General features: G+C 48.1%; 1 protein-coding gene across 7 annotated transcripts in view; it reads left to right on the forward strand.

Moving 5' to 3' along the window:
* ugt8 (UDP glycosyltransferase 8) overlaps positions 1-19,808 on the forward strand; it is a 347,377-nt gene that overhangs the window by 42,317 nt on the left and 285,252 nt on the right. The window lies entirely within an intron of this gene.

The following is a 19,808-nucleotide window of genomic DNA, read 5'->3' on the forward strand; positions in this document are numbered from 1 at the left end:
ACTTCCAAATGGTGGACCAGCCTTTATTGAATTTCATTTGCAATTTGGTATTTTCTTTGTACATTATAAAGGATGACATTTAACCAATTATAGTACAAATTATCAAAAGGATTGAATCACAGAATGGGGTGGTACTTTGATACAGGCTCTCTGAGATACTTGTGGTTGAATGGTTTGACTAGTATGAGCTTGCAGAGAACAGACAATATTGAAATGTTGAGGCCTTCACAAAATCTGTAGTGCATTTCCTTCAATTTATTAAAATCTCAGTCTGTGAATTTGAATCTTTTACGAAGTACATTTACCTAGTTGGCGTTTGTAACTGCAGCCACATATTGTTGCCGCTTCATCTCTTTGACTCCTCCGTGACATTTAATAGTCAGCTATGTATTGAATCCCTAGGTTCTATCCTTGCATAACTTCTATAATTGTGTTCCGTTTTATTGACATGGCTTTGAAGTGTGGAATCAGCTTTCATTTATATGTTGACTATGCCGAGATTTACAGCTTGATTAGCACTCGAACTATGTGAACTGTTCAACAATATCTTGTTTGTAATATGCATTAGTTAGAACAGCTTGCCATGCAACATTGGCATGTTTGACCCAATGCTGTTTAGTTCTCACCGTTCAGTAGCCTGCAATCTCATTCATTTCCCTGTCTGTATATGTTGTCAATTTCAATCACATTGTGTACAACCTTAGTATCAGAGCTACAAATTCCACAGCCAGGTCATCATCACTAATGTTTGCTTTCAACTTGGAAACATCACTTGTCTGTGTCATTTTTTGGGGATTATTTTTATTGCTTATCAATGTCTATGTGGCCACCCTATCTGATTTGTCCATCTTTGAATTCTACTTTCTCAATGGCTCATTGAGAGATTGAGCAGTTTAGGCCTAGTATCATGTGAGCGTACCTTTAAGAAATGCGTGTTTTTTATCAAATAACTGTAGTGGGTGTACCTTTAAGAAATGGGTGTTTCTTATAGCAGTGATGTCAGAGAGTGGGTGGAGCTGGGCTGTCTGTCTGCTTTACTTTCGTTTTTGAGCAGGCTGCTATAAAGTGAGATTTTAGTTTTGTTTTCAGAGAGAAGAGCTGCAGTGAAAGCCAGCAGAGGTGCATGGATCTCTCTATAAGCTACAAAGTGTTCATTTGGGTGATTTCAAAGGGATAACTGCTCTCATTAGAGAATTTAAACCTGATCTCTGTGTTAAAAGGGTCTTTTGTCGTCTGGATGTTGTTTGGGAATTTATTAAGGATTACTTAGTGTTGTATTCTTTGGGTGTTGTATTTGAACTGATGGTTGCTAAGATGTTCACTATGTTTTAAAAAGGTTAACGTGAGTTCATAGAATAAACATTATTTTGCTTTAAAAAATACTTTTTGATTTCTGCTGTACCACACCTGTAGAGTTGGCCGTGTGCTGCCCATACCACAATCTAGTAAAAGTTGTTGGTCAGGTGAACTCCATGATCCACTTTGGGGTTCTCTAAACCTTGGCCCATACCACTAGACACCCAAGTTTAGAAGAATGGGAGTAGATATAATTGAGACATAAAAGATCACTGAATGATAAAGTGCCAAAGAGGCCCTTTGGCCTGTTGAATCTGCACCGAAGCATGAAAAACACCTGACGTAGAACATAGAAAATAGAACAGTACAGCACAGAACAGGCCCTTCAGCCCTCGATGTTGTGCCGAGCATTGTCCGAAACCAAAATCAAGCTATCCCACTCCCTGTCATTCTGGTGTACTCCTGTTCCTATCCAATAACCGCTTGAAAGTTCCTAAAGTGTCCGACTCCACTATCGCAGCAGGCTGTCCACTCGACACCCTAACCACTCTCTGAGTAAAGAACCTACCTCGGACACCCCTCCTATATCTCCCACCCTGAATCTTATAGTTATGCCCCCTTGTAACAGCTACATCCACCCAAGGAAATAGTCTCTGAACGTCCACTCTCTCTATCATCCTCATTATCTTATAAACCTCTATTAAGTCGCCTCTCATCCTCCTCCGCTCCAAAGAAAAAAGCCCTAGCCCCCTCAACCTTTCCTTATAAGATGTAGGGAAGTTGTTTCCATTAGCAGGGGAGACTAGGACCCGGGGGCACAGCCTTAGAATAAAAGGGAGACACTTTAGAACAGAGATGAGGAGAAATTTCTTCAGCCAGAGAGTGGTGAGTCTGTGGAATTCATTGCCACAGAGGGCGGTGGAGGCCGGGACGTTGAGTGTCTTTAAGACAGAAGTTGATCAATTCTTGATTTCCCGAGGAATTAAGGGCTATGGAGAGAGAGCGGGTAAATGGAGTTGAAATCAGCCATGATTGAATGGTGGAGTGGACTCGATGGGCCGAATGGCCTTACTTCCGCTCCTATGTCTTATGGTCTTAAGACCTACCTGCAAACCAGGCAGCATCCTGGTAAATCTCCTTTGCACCCTTTCCAATGCTTCCACATCCTTCCTATAATGAGGTGACCAGAACTGCACGCACTACTCCAAATGTGGTCTCACCAGGGTCATGTATAGTTGCAGCAAAACCCCGCGGCTCTTAAACTCAAGCCCCCTGTTAATAAACGCGAACACACTAAGCCTTCTTCGCGGCTCTATCCACTTGAATGGCAACCTTCAGAGATCTGTGGACATGAACCCCAAGATCTCTCTGTTCCTGCACATTCCTCAGAACCCTGCCGTTGACCCTGTAATCCGCATTCAAAATTTTCTCTACCAAAATGCATCACCTCGCACTTATAAGGGTTAAACTCCATCTGCCATTTTACGGCCCAGCTCTGCATCCTATCAATGTCTCTTTGCAGCCTATAACAGCCCTCCACCTCATCCACTACTCCACCAATCTTGGTGTCATCAGCAAATTTACTGACCCACCCTTCAGCCCCCTCCTCCAAGTCATTTATAGAAATCACAAATAGCAGAGGTCCCAGCACTGATCCCTGTGGTACACCGCTGGCAACTGGTCTCCAGTCTGAAAATTGTCCATCCACCACCACCCTCTCTCTGTCTTCTATGTGATAGCCAGTTACTTATCCAATTGGCCAAATTTCCCTCTGTCCCACACTTCCTTACTTTCTGCATGAGCCGACCATGGGGAACCTTATCAAACGCCTTACTGAAATCCATGTATACGACATCAACTGCTCTACCTTCATTTACACACTTAGTTACCTCCTCAAAGAATTCAATCAAATTTGTGAGGCAAGACCTACCCTTCACAAACCCGTGTTGACTATCCCGGATTAAGCTGCATCTTTCCAAATGGTCATAAATCCTATCCTTCAGGACCTTTTCCATTATCTTGTCTACCTAATCCATTTGCCAGCACTTGACCCATAGCCTTTAATGTTGTTATGTGCAAGTGCTCATACAGGTACTTTTTAAAGGATGTGAGGCAACCCACCTCGAGCACGCTCTCAGGCAGTGTAGACATAGTCCAGACTGTCACCGCACTCAAACTAAAAAAAAAACGCTTTTCTTCAAATCCCCCTTAAATCTCCTACCCTTCACCTTGAACTTGTGTCCCCTTGTATCTGACCCTCAACTAAAGGAAGCAGCTGCTCCCTATCCATCCTGCCCATGCCCCTCCTTAATATTGTACACCTCGATCAGGTCGCCCTTGGTCTTCACTACTCCAGCGAAAACAACCTCATCCGATCCAACACCTCTTCATAACTTAAATATTCCATCCCAGGCAACATCCTGGTGAATCACCTCTGCATCCCCTCCAGTGCAAACACATCCTTCTTACAGTGTGGCGACCAGAATTGCACACAGCACTCCTGCTGTGGCATCACCAAAGTTCTATAGAATTCCAACATGACCGCCCTGCTTTTGTAATCGATAGATAATGGCAAGTGTTCCATAAACCTTTTTCAATCTGCCCTTCTGCTTTCAGAGATCTGTGGACAAACACTCCCAATGCCCCTTTGTTCCTAAGAACTTCCCAGTGTCAGGCTATTCATTGAATACTTCCATGTTACATTACTCCTTCCAAAGTGTATCACCTCACACTTTTCAGGGTTAAGTTCCATCTGCCACTTTTCTGCCCTTTTGAGCATCTATATCTTCCTGTAACCCAAGACACTCAACTTCACTGTTAACCATCCTGCCAATCTTTGTGTCATCTGCAAACGTGATCCTACCCCCCCACATAGACATGGATAGAGCAGGGACAGGAATGATTGTTGCAGGTGCCGGGATTTAGATATTTCAGTAAGCTCAGGGAAGGTGGTAAAAGAGGGGGAGGGGTGGCATTGTTAGTCAAGGATAGTATTACGGTGGCAGAAAGGACCTTTAATGAGGACTCGTCTACTGAGGTACTATGGGCTGAGGTTAGAAACCGGAAAGGAGAGGTCACCCTGTTAGGGGTTTTCTATAGGCCTTCGAAAAGTTCCAGAGATGTAGAGGAGAGGATTGCAAAGATGATTCTGGATATGAGCGAAAGCAACAGGGTAGTTGTTATGGGGGACTTTAACTTTCCAAATATTGACTGGAAAAGATATAGTTCGAGTACAATAGATGGGTCGTTTTTTGTACAGTGTGTGCAGGAGGGTTTCCTGACACAGTATGTAGATAGGCCAACGAGAGGCGAGGCCATATTGGATTTGGTATTGGGTAATGGACCATGACAGGTGTTAGATTTGGAGGTAGGTGAGCTCTTTGGTGATAGTGACCATAATTCGATTACGTTTACTTTAATGATGGAAAGGGATAGGTGTATACCGCAGGGCAAGAGTTATATCTGGGGGAAAGGCAATTATGATGCGATGAGGCAAGACTTAGGATACATCGGATGGAGTGGAAAACTGCAGGGGATGGGCACAATGGAAATGTGGAGCTTGTTCAAGGAACAGCTACTGCGTGTCCTTGATAAGTATGTACCTGTCAGGCAGGGAGGAAGTGGTCGAGTGAGGGAACCGTGGTTTACTAAAGCAGTCGAAACACTTGTCAAGAGGAAGAAGGAGACTCATGTAAAGATGAGACATGAAGGTTCAGTTAGGGCGCTCGAGAGTTACAAGTTAGCTAGGAAGGACCTAAAGAGAGAGCTAAGAAGGGCCAGGAGGGGACATGAGAAGTCTTTGGCAGGTAGGATCAAGGATAACCCTAAAGCTTTCTATAGATATGTCAGGAATAAAAGAATGACTAGGGTAAGAGTAGGGCCAGTCAAAGACAGTAGTGTGAAGTTGTGCTTGGAGTCCGAGGAGATAGAAGAGGTGCTAAATGAATATTTTTCGTCAGTATTCACACAGGAAAAAGTCAATGTTGTCGAGGAGAATACTGAGATTCAGGCTACTAGACTAGAAGGGCTTGAGGTTCATAAGGAGGAGGTGTTAGCAATTCTGGAAAGTGTGAAAATAGATAAGTCACCTGGGCTGGATGGGATTTATCCTAGGATTCTCTGGGAAGCTAGGGAGGAGATTGCTGAGCCTTTGGCCTTGATCTTTAAGTCATCTTTGACTACAGGAATAGTGACAGAAGACTGGAGGATAGCAAATGCTGTCCCCTTGTTCAGAAGGGGAGTAGAGATAACCCTGGTAACTATAGACCAGTGAGCCTTACTTCTGTTGTGGGCAAAATCTTGGAAAGGTTTATAAGAGATAGGATATATAATCATCTGGAAAGGAATAATTTGATTAGAGATAGTCAACACGGTTTTGTGAAGGGTAGGTCGTGCCTCACAAACCTTATAGAGTTCTTTGAGAAGGTGACCAAACAGGTGGATGAGGGTAAAGCAGTTGATGTGGTGTATATGGATTTCAGTAAAGCGTTTGATAAGGTTCCCCATGGTAGGCTACTGCAGAAAATACGGAGGCATGGGATTCAGGGTGATTTAGCAGTTTGGATCAGAAATTGGCTAGCTGGAAGAAGACAAAGGGTGGTGGTTGATGGGAAATGTTCAGACTGGAGTCCAGTTACTAGTGGTGTACCACAAGGATCTGTTTTGGGGCCACTGCTGTTTGTCATTTTTATAAATGACCTGGAGGAGGGCGTAGAAGGATGGGTGAGTAAATTTGCAGATGACACTAAAGTCGGTGGAGTTGTGGACAGTGCGGAAGGATGTTACAAGTTACATAGGGACATAGATAAGCTGCAGCGCTGGGCTGAGAGGTGGCAAATGGAGTTTAATGCAGAAAAGTGTGAGGTGATTCATTTTGGAAGGAATAACAGGAAGACTGAGTACTGGGCTAATGGTAAGTTTCTTGGCAGTGTGGATGAGCAGAGAGATCTCAGTGTCCATGTACATAGATCCCTGAAAGTTGCCACCCAGGTTGAGAGGGTTGTTAAGAAGGCGTACGGTGTGTTAGCTTTTATTGGTAGAGGGATTGAGTTTAGGAGCCATGAGGTCATGTTGCAGCTGGACAACACTCTGGTGCGGCCGCATTTGGAGTATTGCGTGCAATTCTGGTCGCCGCATTATAGGAAGGATGTGGAAGCATTGGAAAGGGTGCAGAGGAGATTTACCAGGATGTTGCCTGGTATGGAGGGAAGATCTTATGAAGAAAGGCTGAGGGACTTGAGGCTGTTTTCGTTAGAGAGAAGAAGGTTAAGAGGTGACTTAATTGAGGCATACAAGATGATCGGAGGATTGGATAGGGTGGACAGTGAGAGCCTTTTTCCTTGGATGGTGATGTCTAGCACGATGGGGCATAGCTTTAAATTGAGGGGAGATAGATATAAGACACATGTCAGAGGTAGGTCCTTTACTCAGAGTAGTAAGGGCATGGAATGCCCTATCTGCAACAGTAGTGGACTTGCCAACACTAAGGACATTCAAATGGTCATTGGATAGACATATGGACAATAAGGGAATAGTGTAGATGGGCTTTAGAGTGGTTTCACAGGTCGGCGCAACATCGAGGGCCGAAGGGCCTGCACTGCACTGTAATGTTCTATGTCATTTATATAAATGACAAACAATAGGGGACACTGTGGTATGCTACTGGATAGCAGTCACTAAAGCAACCATCTGTCATCACCATCTGTCCGACAGCTAAGCCAATTTTGAATCCCCCTTATCAAGTTACCCTGTGACACGTACGCCTTCTTTATAAGTCTCCCATGTGGATCTTGTCAAAAGCTTTGCTGAAATCCATGTAAACTACATCAAGTGCACTACCCTCATCTATACACCTGGTCACATGCTCAAAAAATTCAATCAAATTTGTTCGGCATGCTCTTCCTCTGACAAAGGCATACTGACTATTCCTGAATAAACATTGCCTCTCCAAAAGAGAGATTCTCTTCTTCGGCATTTCTCTAATAGTTTCCCTACCACTAATGTGAAACTCACTGGTCTGTCTTATCTCCACAAACTTTCTTAAATAGTGGGACCACATTAGCTATTTTCCAGTCCTCTGGAACCTCTCCATGACCAGAGGCGAATTAAAAATTTGGGTCAAAGCCCCTCCAATCTCCTCCCTCGACTCCCACAGCATCCTGGGATACAATTCATCAAGATGTTAAAACGTATTGACAAAGCAGACGTAGAGCGCATGCTTCCTCTTGTGGGGCAATCTAGAACAAGAGGTCATAGACTTAGACTAAGTCTATTAAAACTAAGGAGAAATGACTTCCGGTTGCGGCTATGCCTAGGTAGGTCGCACGTTCGGCAGCTCCCACCGGGAATGGACTTTTGGGCTCTTCAGAGGGGCCCCAACGGCAATTGTTCGACGGCTCCCAGTGTGTGAAGGTGACAGCAAGGTTCCCCCAACGTTATATGGATTGGACCAAGAGTGGAGCAGTTAAAAAAGTGATCCTGGTGCAGCAGAAAGTGCGAGGGAGGAAAAGCAAGATGGTGGCAGGTGGAGACCAAACAGCATGGGCGCAGTGGTCGCAGGAGCAGCAGGAATTCCTTAAATGCTGCTTTGCGGAACTAAAGACAGAAATGCTGGCGCCAATGAAGGCGGCGATTGAGAAGCTTGTGGAGACCCAGAAGGCCCAAGGGGCGGCGATCCAGGAGGTGCGGCAAAAAGCCTCGGAGAACGAGGATGAGATCTTGGGCCTGGCGGTGAAGGTGGAGGCGCTGCTCAAGAGGTGGCAGGAAACATTTGAGGACCTGGAGAATAGGTCGAGGAGGAAGAATCTTCGGATTCTGGGTCTCCCTGAAGGAGTGGAGGGGCCCGATGCCGGGTCATATATGAGCACGATGCTCAATTCGCTGATGAGCGTGGGAGCTTTCCCGAGGCCCCTGGAGCTGGATGGGGCTCATCGGGTCCTGGCAAGGAGACCCAAAGCCAACGGGCCGCCAAGGGCTGTCGTGGTGAGAGGTTCCACCGCTTTATGGATAGAGAGTGTGTCATGAGAAGGGACAAAAAAGAACGGAGCAGCAGGTGGGAGAACACGGAGATCTGTATTTACCAGGACTAGAATGCGGAAGTGGCTAAGAAGAGAACTGGTTTTAACCGGGCTAAGGCGGTTCTCCATCGGAAGGGGGTGAAGTTCGGGATGCTGCAGCCAGCGCGATTGTGGATCACGTTCCAAGATCGTCACCACTATTTTGAAACGCCTGATGAGGCATGGAACTTTCTCCAGGCTGAAAAGTTGAACTCAAACTGAGGGTTTGGGGTGGGGGGATGTTTACTGTGTTTCCTGAATTTGGGGAATGTTCTTTTTGTTTCAGTGCTGGGTGGGGATGGGTGAATGTATTGGATGAGGGGACTGTGGGAGAGTGTGGGCGTCAGTGTTGGAGGGGCAAGGTACCGCGGAGAAGAGTGGAGGCCCGGAGTTGGGGTAAGGCCTCGATTTCGGCGGCGTGAGAACAGCTGGTGAGTGGTGAGTCAGTTTCAGCGGGAGCATTGCGGAAGGAGGTTGCTGGGAGGTAAGTCAACCTTTAAAAGCACTTGTCTTTGCAGGGGCAGGCCAGTCGATTTCGGCGGCGGGAGAACAGCTGGTGAGTGGTGAGTCAGTTTCAGCGGGAGCATTGCGGAAGGAGATTGCTGGGAGGTAAGTCAACCTTTAAAAGCACTTGTCTTTGCAGGGGCAGGCCAGTCGATTTCGGCGGCGTGAGAACAGCTGGTGAGTGGTGAGTCAGTTTCAGCGGGAGCATTGCGGAAGGAGGTTGCTGGGAGGTAAGTCAACCTTTAAAAGCACTTGTCTTTGCAGGGGCAGGCCAGTCGATTTCGGCGGCGTGAGAACAGCTGGTGAGTGGTGAGTCAGTTTCAGCGGGAGCATTGCGGAAGGAGGTTGCTGGGAGGTAAGTCAACCTTTAAAAGCACTTGTCTTTGCAGGGGCAGGCCAGTCGATTTCGGCGGCGTGAGAACAGCTGGTGAGTGGTGAGTCAGTTTCAGCAGGAGCTGAGAATTTTTCTTTTTCTTTTATTTTAAATTAGTTTTTTTAGGCGGGAACAGGAAGTCGACCCGCGGACGTCTGGGAAGACCCTCCCCAATAAATTCTGGTGGAGAGGAAACCCGAGACACTACACGTGTAGTGTCTCCCACCCGCCGCCCTCCTCTAACCTAATAATAAAACCCATTGGTCTGAGGTAAGTACCATATTTTATTATATTATTATTATTTTTTAGCCAGATCTTGGTAGAAAGTTAGAGGAATGGCAGGGAAGGGAGTGCAATGTTCCTCCTGCAGGATTTTTGAGGTGAGGGATGCAGTTAGTGTCCCTGCTGATTTTACCTGCAGGAAGTGCTGCCATCTCCAGCTCCTCCAAGACCGAGTTAGGGAACTGGAGCTGGAGTTGGAAGAACTTCGGATCATTCGGGAGGCAGAAGGGGTCATAGATAGCAGCTTCAGGGAATTAGTTACACCAAAGATTGCAGATAGGTGGGTAACTGTAAGAGGGACTGGGAAAAAACAGTCAGTGCAGGGATCCACTGCGGTCGTACCCCTGAGAAACAAGTATACCGCTTTGGATACTTGTGGGGGGGGGGGACTTACCAGGGGTAAGCCATGGGGTACGGGCCTCTGGCACGGAGTCTGTCCCTGTTGCTCAGAAGGGAAGGGGGAAGAGGAGCAGAGCATTAGTAATTGGGGACTCTATAGTCAGGGGCACAGATAGGAGATTTTGTGGGAGCGTGAGAGACTCACGTTTGGTATGTTGCCTCCCAGGTGCAAGGGTACGTGATGTCTCGGATCGTGTTTTCCGGGTCCTTAGGGGGGAGGGGGAGCAGCCCCGAGTCGTGGTCCACATTGGCACCAACGACATAGGTAGGAAAGGGGACAAGGATGTCAGGCAGGCTTTCAGGGAGCTAGGATGGAAGCTCAGAACTAGAACAAACAGAGTTGTTATCTCTGGGTTGTTGCCCGTGCCACGTGATAGTGAGATGAGGAATAAGGAGAGAGAGCATTTAAACACGTGGCTACAGGGATGGTGCAGGCGGGAGGGATTCAGATTTTTGGATAACTGGGGCTCTTTCTGGGGAAGGTGGGACCTCTACAGACAGGATGGTCTACATCTGAACCTGAGGGGCACAAATATCCTGGGGGGGAGATTTGTTAGTGCTCTTTGGGGGGGTTTAAACTAATGCAGCAGGGGCATGGGAACCTGGATTGTAGTTTTACGGTAAGGGAGAATGAGAGTATAGAGGTCAGGAGCACAGATTTGACATCGCAGGAGGGGGCCAGTGTTCAGGTAGGTGGTTTGAAGTGTGTCTACTTCAATGCCAGGAGTATACGAAACAAGGTAGGGGAACTGGCAGCGTGGGTTGGTACCTGGGACTTCGATGTTGTGGCCATTTCGGAGACATGGATAGAGCAGGGACAGGAATGGATGTTGCAGGTTCCGGGGTTTAGGTGTTTTAGTAAGCTCAGAGAAGGAGGCAAAAGAGGGGGAGGTGTGGCGCTGCTAGTCAAGAGCAGTATTATGGTGGCGGAGAGGATGCTAGATGGGGACTCTTCTGCCGAGGTAGTATGGGCTGAAGTTAGAAACAGGAAAGGAGAGGTCACCCTGTTGGGAGTTTTTTATAGGCCTCCTAATAGTTCTAGGGATGTAGAGGAAAGGATGGCGAAGATGATTCTGGATATGAGCGAAAGTAACAGGGTAGTTATTATGGGAGATTTTAACTTTCCAAATATTGACTGGAAAAGATATAGTTCGAGTACAATAGATGGGTCGTTTTTTGTGCAGTGTGTGCAGGAGGGTTTCCTGAAACAATATGTTGACAGGCCAACAAGAGGCGAGGCCACGTTGGATTTGGTTTTGGGTAATGAACCAGGCCAGGTGTTGGATTTGGAGGTAGGAGAGCACTTTGGGGACAGTGACCACAATTCGGTGACGTTTACGTTAATGATGGAAAGGGATAAGTATACACCGCAGGGCAAGAGTTATAGCTGGGGGAAGGGCAATTATGATGCCATTAGACGTGACTTGGGGGGGATAAGGTGGAGAAGTAGGCTGCAAGTGTTGGGCACACTGGATAAGTGGGGCTTGTTCAAGGATCAGCTACTGCGTGTTCTTGATAAGTATGTACCGGTCAGACAGGGAGGAAGGCGTCGAGCGAGGGAACCGTGGTTTACCAAGGAAGTGGAATCTCTTGTTAAGAGGAAGAAGGAGGCCTATGTGAAGATGAAGTGTGAAGTTTCGGTTGGGGCGATGGATAGTTACAAGGTAGCGAGGAAGGATCTAAAGAGAGAGCTAAGACGAGCAAGGAGGGGACATGAGAAGTATTTGGCAGGAAGGATCAAGGAAAACCCAAAAGCTTTCTATAGGTATGTCAGGAATAAGCGAATGACTAGGGAAAGAGTAGGACCAGTCAAGGACAGGGATGGGAAATTGTGTGTGGAGTCTGAAGAGATAGGCGAGATACTAAATGAATATTTTTCGTCAGTATTCACTCAGGAAAAAGATAATGTTGTGGAGGAGAATGCTGAGCCCCAGGCTAATAGAATAGATGGCATTGAGGTACGTAGGGAAGAGGTGTTGGCAATTCTGGACAGGCTGAAAATAGATAAGTCCCCGGGACCTGATGGGATTTATCCTAGGATTCTATGGGAGGCCAGGGAAGAGATTGCTGGACCTTTGGCTTTGATTTTTATGTCATCATTGGCTACAGGAATAGTGCCAGAGGACTGGAGGACAGCAAATGTGGTCCCTTTGTTCAAAAAGGGGAGCAGAGACAACCCCGGCAACTATAGGCCGGTGAGCCTCACGTCTGTAGTGGGTAAAGTCTTGGAGGGGATTATAAGAGACAAGATTTATAATCATCTAGATAGGAATAATATGATCAGGGATAGTCAGCATGGCTTTGTGAAGGGTAGGTCATGCCTCACAAACCTTATTGAGTTCTTTGAGAAGGTGACTGAACAGGTAGACGAGGGTAGAGCAGTTGATGTGGTGTATATGGATTTCAGCAAAGCGTTTGATAAGGTTCCCCACGGTAGGCTATTGCAAAAAATACGGAGGCTGGGGATTGAGGGTGATTTAGAGATGTGGATCAGAAATTGGCTAGCTGAAAGAAGACAGAGGGTGGTGGTTGATGGGAAATGTTCAGAATGGAGTACAGTCACAAGTGGAGTACCACAAGGATCTGTTCTGGGGCCGTTGCTGTTTGTCATTTTTATCAATGACCTAGAGGAAGGCGCAGAAGGGTGGGTGAGTAAATTTGCAGACGATACTAAAGTCGGTGGTGTTGTCGATAGTGTGGAAGGATGTAGCAGATTACAGAGGGATATAGATAAGCTGCAGAGCTGGGCCGAGAGGTGGCAAATGGAGTTTAACGTAGAGAAGTGTGAGGTGATTCACTTTGGAAGGAATAACAGGAATGCGGAATATTTGGCTAATGGTAAAGTTCTTGAAAGTGTGGATGAGCAGAGGGATCTAGGTGTCCATGTACATAGATCCATGAAAGTTGCCACCCAGGTTGATAGGGTTGTGAAGAAGGCCTATGGAGTGTTGGCCTTTATTGGTAGAGGGATTGAGTTCCGGAGTCGGGAGGTCATGTTGCAGCTGTACAGAACTCTGGTACGGCCGCATTTGGAGTATTGCGTACAGTTCTGGTCACCGCATTATAGGAAGGACGTGGAGGCTTTGGAGCGGGTGCAGAGGAGATTTACCAGGATGTTGCCTGGTATGGAGGGAAAATCTTATGAGGAAAGGCTGATGGACTTGAGGTTGTTTTCGTTGGAGAGAAGAAGGTTAAGAGGAGACTTAATAGAGGCATACAAAATGATCAGGGGGTTGGATAGGGTGGACAGTGAGAGCCTTCTCCCGCGGATGGATATGGCTGGCACGAGGGGACATAACTTTAAACTGAGGGGTAATAGATATAGGACAGAGGTCAGAGGTAGGTTCTTTACGCAAAGAGTAGTGAGGCCGTGGAATGCCCTACCTGCTACAGTGGTGAACTCGCCAACATTGAGGGCATTTAAAAGTTTATTGGATAAACATATGGATGATAATGGCATAGTGTAGGTTGGATGGCTATTGTTTCGGTGCAACATCGTGGGCCGAAGGGCCTGTACTGCGCTGTATTGTTCTATGTTTTATGTTCTAAGGCCGCAAAAAGGAGCTGCACCAGAAGGGGCGGGGCCGGCTCAGACGGAAAGCGCGGGCTTTTTCCCGTTCTAGGGAAGGACGGGGACGGGGGGGGGGGGGGGGGGGGTGGTGGTAGTGCTGGAGAGGAGCGTGCACTGACTGCCAAGGGATGGGGGGGATTCTCTCACTGGGGGGTTGATGGAATGGCAGGAGAGGCTGGGGTCAGCAGGAGTCAGCTGACTTACGGGAGTGTCATGGGGGGAGCAAAATGGCTAGATGAGGATCTAATGGGGGGGGGAACTGGGTTGCTGTTGCATTGGCCAAAGGGGAGCTGGAAGTAGGAGAGGTGGTCAGGGCGAGGGTCCGCCGCCTGGGGGACTGGAGGGTGCGGGAGGCGCAAGCACGTGGCTGGCCTAGAAAAGGAGATGGCTAGTCGGCAGGGGGCGGGGGGGGGGGGGGAGGGGGAGTAGTCCCCTGATCTGGCTGATAACTTGGAATGTGAGGGGCCTGAACAGGCCGGGTGTACGCACACTTAAAGGAACTGAAGGCAGACGTTATGCTCCAGGAGACACATCTGAAGGTGGCAGATCAGGTTAGGCTGAGAAAGGGATGGGTAGGGCAGGTCTTTCATTCAGGGCTGGATGCGAAGAACAGAGGGGTTGCAATACTGGTAGGGAAGCGGGTGTCGTTTGAGGCACTGAATATTGTAGCGGATAATGGAGGTCGATATGTGATGGTGAGTGGTAGGTTGCAGGGGGTGCGGGTGGTACTGGTGAACGTATATGCCCCGAATTGGGAAGATGCCGGATTTATGAAACGCTTGTTGGGTCGGATTCCGGATCTGGAGGGAGGGAGCTTTAACACGGTGCTGGACCCAGCACTGGACTGTTCTTGGTCCAGGACAGGTAAGAGGCCGGCTGCGGCCAAGGTGCTCGGGATTTATGGGCCAGATGGGGGGAGTGGATCCATGGAGGTTTGCCAGGCCGCAGGCCAGGGAATTTTCCTTCTTTTCCCACGTCCATAGAGCCTACTCCCGGATAGATTTTTTCATTTTGAGTATGGCGCTAATCCCGAAAGTGGAGGGAACGGAATACTCGGCCATAGCCATCTCTGACCACGCCCGCATTGGGTGGAGCTGGAGTTGGGGGCGGAGTGGGACCAGCGCCCGCTGTGGCGCCTTGATGTGGGACTGTTGGCGGATGAGGGGGTGTGCGGGCGGGTGTGGGGGTGTATTGAAAGATACTTGGAGGCCAATGACAACGGGGAGGTGCAGGTGGGGGTAGCCTGGGAGGCGTTGAAGGCGGTTGTCAGGGAGAGCTAATCTCCATTAGGGCCCACAGGGAGAAGAGACAGAGGAGGGAGAGGTTGGTGGGGGAGATTTTAAGGGTGGACAGGAGGCTCCCGAGGAGGGGCTACTTGGGGAGCGAAGGAACCTCCAGACGGAATTAGACCTGATGACTATGGGGAAAGCAGAGGCACAGTGGAGGAAAGCACAAGGGGTGGTTTATGAGTATGGGGAGAAGGCGAGTCGGATGCTGGCACATCAGCTTCGTAAGAGGGAGGCAGCGAGGGAGATTGGTGGAGTTAGGGATAGAGGGGGGAATACGGTGCAGAGTGCGGTGAGAATAAACAAGGTATTTAGGGACTTCTATGGGGATCTGTACAGGTCTGAGCCCCCAGCGGGGGAGGAGGGGATGCGACGATTCCTAGATTAGCTGAGGTTCCCGAGGGTGGAGGAGGAGCAGGTGGCTGGTTTGGGGGCGCCGATTGGGCTGGAGGAGCTGGTTAAAGGATTGGGAACATGCAGGCGGGGAAGGTCTCTGGGCCGGATGGGATCCCAGTTGAATTTTATAGGAAATACTTGGACCTGCTGGGCCCGTTGCTAGTGAGGACTTTTAATAAGGCGAGGGAGGAGGGGACCATGCCCCCGACAATGTCTAGGGCGCTGATTTCTTTGATCTTGAAGCGGGACAAGGATCCATTGCAATGTGGGTCGTATAGACCGATCTCGCTCCTCAATGTTGACGCTAAGTTGCTGGTGAAGGTGCTGGCTACGAGAATTGAGGACTGTGATTCATGAGGACCAGACGGGATTTGTGAAGGGTAGGCAGCTAAACACAAATGTGCGGAGGCGGAGGCTCCTCAGTGTGATTATGATGCCCTCGGTGGAGGGGGAAGCGGAGGTAGTGGCAGCTCTGGACGCGGAGAAGGCCTTTGATCGGGTGGAGTGGGAGTATCTTTGGGACGTGTTGCGGAGGTTTGGGTTCGGGGAGGGGTTCATCAGCTGGGTCAGACTGCTATATAGAGCCCCGGTGGCGAGTGTGGCTACGAACCGGCGGAGTTTGGAGTACTTTCGGCTGTACCGGGGGACGAGACAGGGTTTATCCCCCTTGTTGTTTGCACTGGCAATTGAGCTGCTGGCCATGGCACTGAGGGAGTCCAGGAAATGGAGGGGATTGGTTCGGGGGGGGGAGAGGAACACCGGGTGTTGTTGTATGCCGATGACCTGTTGTTGTGTGTTGCGGATCCAGTGGAGGGAATGGCGGAGGTCATCCGGATACTTGGGGAGTTTGGGGACTTTTCAGGGTATAAACTCAACGTAGGGAAGAGTGAGCTCTCTATGGTGCACTCGGAGGATCAGGAAAGGGGGATAGACGAGTTACCGCTGAATAGGGCGGAAAGGAGCTTTAGGTACCTGGGGATCCAAGTAACTCTGAGTTGGGGGGGCCCTGCACAAGCTGAATTTGGCGCGGTTGGTGGAGCAGATGGTGGAGGATTTTAAAAGATGGGATATGCTGCCACTCTCACTGGCGGGTAGGGTGCAGTCGGTAAAAATGACGGTCCTTCCGAGGTTTCTCTTTGAGTTCCAGTGCCTTCCCATTTTGATCCCCAAGGCCTTATTCAAATGGGTAAGCAGGGGCATCATGGGATTCGTGTGGGCGAAGAGGGTGTTTCTGGAGTGTAGCAGGGATTGGGGGGGGGGGGGGGGTGCTGGCGCTGCCACTGCCGAATCTATGTGGCTATTATTGGGCAGCCAATGTGGCGATGATCCGTAAGTGGGTAATGGAGGGAGAGGGGGCAGCGTGGAAGAGGTTAGAGATGGCGTCCTGTATGGGCATGAGCCTGAGGGCGCTGGTGACGGCACCACTGCTGCTCTCGCCGACAAGGTACACTGAGTCCGGTGGTGGGGCAAGGTGGGGGCCTCGGTTTGGTCCCCGATTCGGGAGAACCATCGGTTCGGCCCGGGAAGGATTGATGGGGGGCTTCGGAGCTGGCATCGGGCAGGGATTAGAAGAATGGGGGACCTGTTCATCGATGGGACGTTTGCGAGCCTAGGGGCGTTGGAGGAGAAGTTTGGGCTACCCCCGGGAAACGCTTTTAGGTACATGCAAGTGAGGCGGCAGTTTTAGGCGGCAGATGAGGGAATTCCCGATGCTTCCAGCACGTGGGATTCAGGACAGGGTGATTTCGAGTGTATGGGTTGGAGAAGGCAAGATTTTGGCGATTATTGGGCTATTAAGATTGGATCAATGACATGGCTCATCATGGTTCCCATGATGAACCCATGGTTCATCAAGCTGGAGAGGATAAAGTTTGCCTTGCGAGGGTCTGTGCAGGGGTTCCTCAGGCGGTGGCAACCGTTCCTAGACTATCACGCGGAGTCTTAGGAGGAGGTCAGTAGCAGCAGCCCAGGGGCGGGGGGGGGGGGGGGCGGTTTCTCCTGGGGTGGTGTTTGGGTGTTTTTTTTTTTCCTATTTCAGCTTTTTACTGTTATATGGGGGGGTTACTGTATGTGGGGGAAATCCAATGTATAATTTCTACTTGTGTTCTTGTTGCTTTCATTTTGTTGAAAATTTGTTGAAAAACTTGAATAAATATATATTTTTTTAAAAACTAAGGAGAAATTAATTCTCTCAAAAAGGTCAATTGGAGGTTCAATACCCTAGAATGCCGGGACATTGTAGACCTATTTTTAATTCGTAATGAGTTGAAGGGTAATGGAGAATGGCCGGGCAAGTGGAGTTGAGGCCTAGATGAGATCAGCCATGATCATATTGAATGGCGGAGCAGGCTTGAGGGACTGAATTGCCTACCTTTGCTTCTAGTACTTCTCTCTGGTCTTGAGTGTAGAGTCTAAATACTTGGGTAAACTAATTAATTCAGTACTCTGACCAAATATGATCAGTATTTCCAATCTATATTGCTGACGTGGATGAAGGGGCTGAGTGTATTGTAGCTAAGTGTGGTTATTATACAAAGGTAGGACGGCAGGTTGTGAGGAGGATGCAAAGAATATAGATGTGTGCAAAAATGTAGCAGATGGAGTATAATGTGGGAAAATGTGAGGTTGTCCACTTTAGCAGGAAGAATAGAAAAGCAGAATATTATTTAATAGAAACAGTCTATGGACCGTGAGTCTGGGTGCCCTTGTATATGAATCACAAAGTTAACATGCAGTTGCAGAAAGTAATTAGGACAGCAAATGGAATGTTGGCCTTGATTAAATAGGCAAGTATTGCTCCAGCTGCAGAGGGCATGGACACCTGAGTACTGTGTGAAGTTTTGGCCTCCTTAAAAGTGGGACAAAGTTGCATTGGAAGCAGGTCTGGGATGATCTGACTGATGGAAATAAAGATATGATAGGTGAGGACCTCGAGATGATTGTAATCACTAAGGAGGCAGTATTGGGCAAGCTAATGGGGCTAAAGGTAGACAAGTCTCCTGGCCCTGATGGGATGCATCCCAGAGTGTTAAAAGAGATGGCTAGGGAAATTGTAAACGTACCAGTGATAATTTATCAAAATTCACTAGACTCTGTGGTGGACCCAGAGGATTGGAAAGTAGCAAACGTGACACCACTGTTTAAAAAAAGGAGGTTGGCAGAAAGCGGGTAATTATACGCCGGTAAGCTTAACTTCGGTTGTAGGGAAAATGCTGGAATCTATCATTAAGGAGGAAATAGTGGGGCACCTGGAGGGAAATTGTCCCATTGGGCAGACGCAGCATGGGTTCACAAAGGGTAGGTCGTGTCTGACTAATTTGGTAGAATTTGTTGAGGACGTTACCAGTGCAGTAGATAACGGGGAGCCAATGGATGTGGTATATCTGGATTTCCAGAAAGCTTTTGACAAGGTGCCACACAAAAGGTTGCTGCATAAACTAAAGATGGATGGCATTGAGGGTAAAGTAGTAGCATGGGTAGAGAATTGGTTAACTAACAAAGCAAAGAGTGGGGATAAATGGGTGTTTCTCTGGTTGGCAACCTGTAACTAGTGGGGTCCCTCAAGGATCCGTGTTGGGCCTGCAGTTGTTCACAATTTACATAGATGATTTGGAGTTGGGGACCAAGTGCAATGTGTCAAAGTTTGCAGACGACACTAAGATGAGTGGTAAAGCAAAAAGTGCAGAGGATACCGGAAGTCTGCAGAAGGATTTGGATAGGTTAGGTGAATGGGCTAGGGTCTGGCAGATGGAATTCAATGTTGCCAATGTTGCAATGTTGCCAATGTTGCCATATTGGGAGGAATAACAGCAGAATGGATTATTATTTAAACAATAAGATGTTAAAACATGCTGCTGTGCAGAGGGACCTGGGTGTGCTGGTGCACGAGTCGCAAAAAGTTGGTGTGCAGGTGCAACAGGTAATTAAGAAGGCTAATCGAGTTTTGTCTTTCATTGCTAGAGGGATGGAGTTCAAGACGAGGGAGGTTATGCTGCAATTGTCTAGGGTGTTGGTGATGCCACATCTGGAGTATTGTGTTCAGTTTTGGTCTCCTTACCTGAGAAAGGACATATTGGCACTGGAGGGAGTGCAGAGGAGATTCACTAGGTTGATCCCAGTGTTGAGGGGATTAGATTATGACGAGAGGTTGAGTAGACTGGGACTGTACTCATTGTGGAGTTTAGAACGATGCGGGGGGATCTTATTGAGACATATAAAAGTATAAAGGGAATAGATAGGATAGATGCGGGCAGGTTGTTTCCACTGGTCGGGGAAAGCAGAACTAGGGGGCATAGCCTCAAAATAAGGGGAAGTAGATTTAGGACGGAGTGTAGGAGGAACTTCTTCACCCAAAGGGTTGTGAATCTCTGGAATTCCTTGCCCAGTGAAGCAGTTGAGGCTCCTTGAGGCTTACTGGAAGATGACGACCAATGCATCTGCTGTCTCTGTAGCTACTTCCTTTAATATCTTAGGATGCAACCGGGGAACCTATCAGCCTTTAGCCCCATTAGTTTTCGAAGTACTTTTTCCTTGGTGATAGTTATTAAAAATTGTTTCTGCCCCCCCACCCCTTTTGCCCTTTGATTATTTGGTATTTTTGGACTGATGCAAAGTATTGTTTAACCCCTCTGGTTCACCATTATTTC

The sequence above is a fragment of the Scyliorhinus torazame genome, chromosome 3 (genome assembly GCF_047496885.1).
Source record: "Scyliorhinus torazame isolate Kashiwa2021f chromosome 3, sScyTor2.1, whole genome shotgun sequence".
Classification (NCBI taxonomy): domain Eukaryota; kingdom Metazoa; phylum Chordata; class Chondrichthyes; order Carcharhiniformes; family Scyliorhinidae; genus Scyliorhinus; species Scyliorhinus torazame.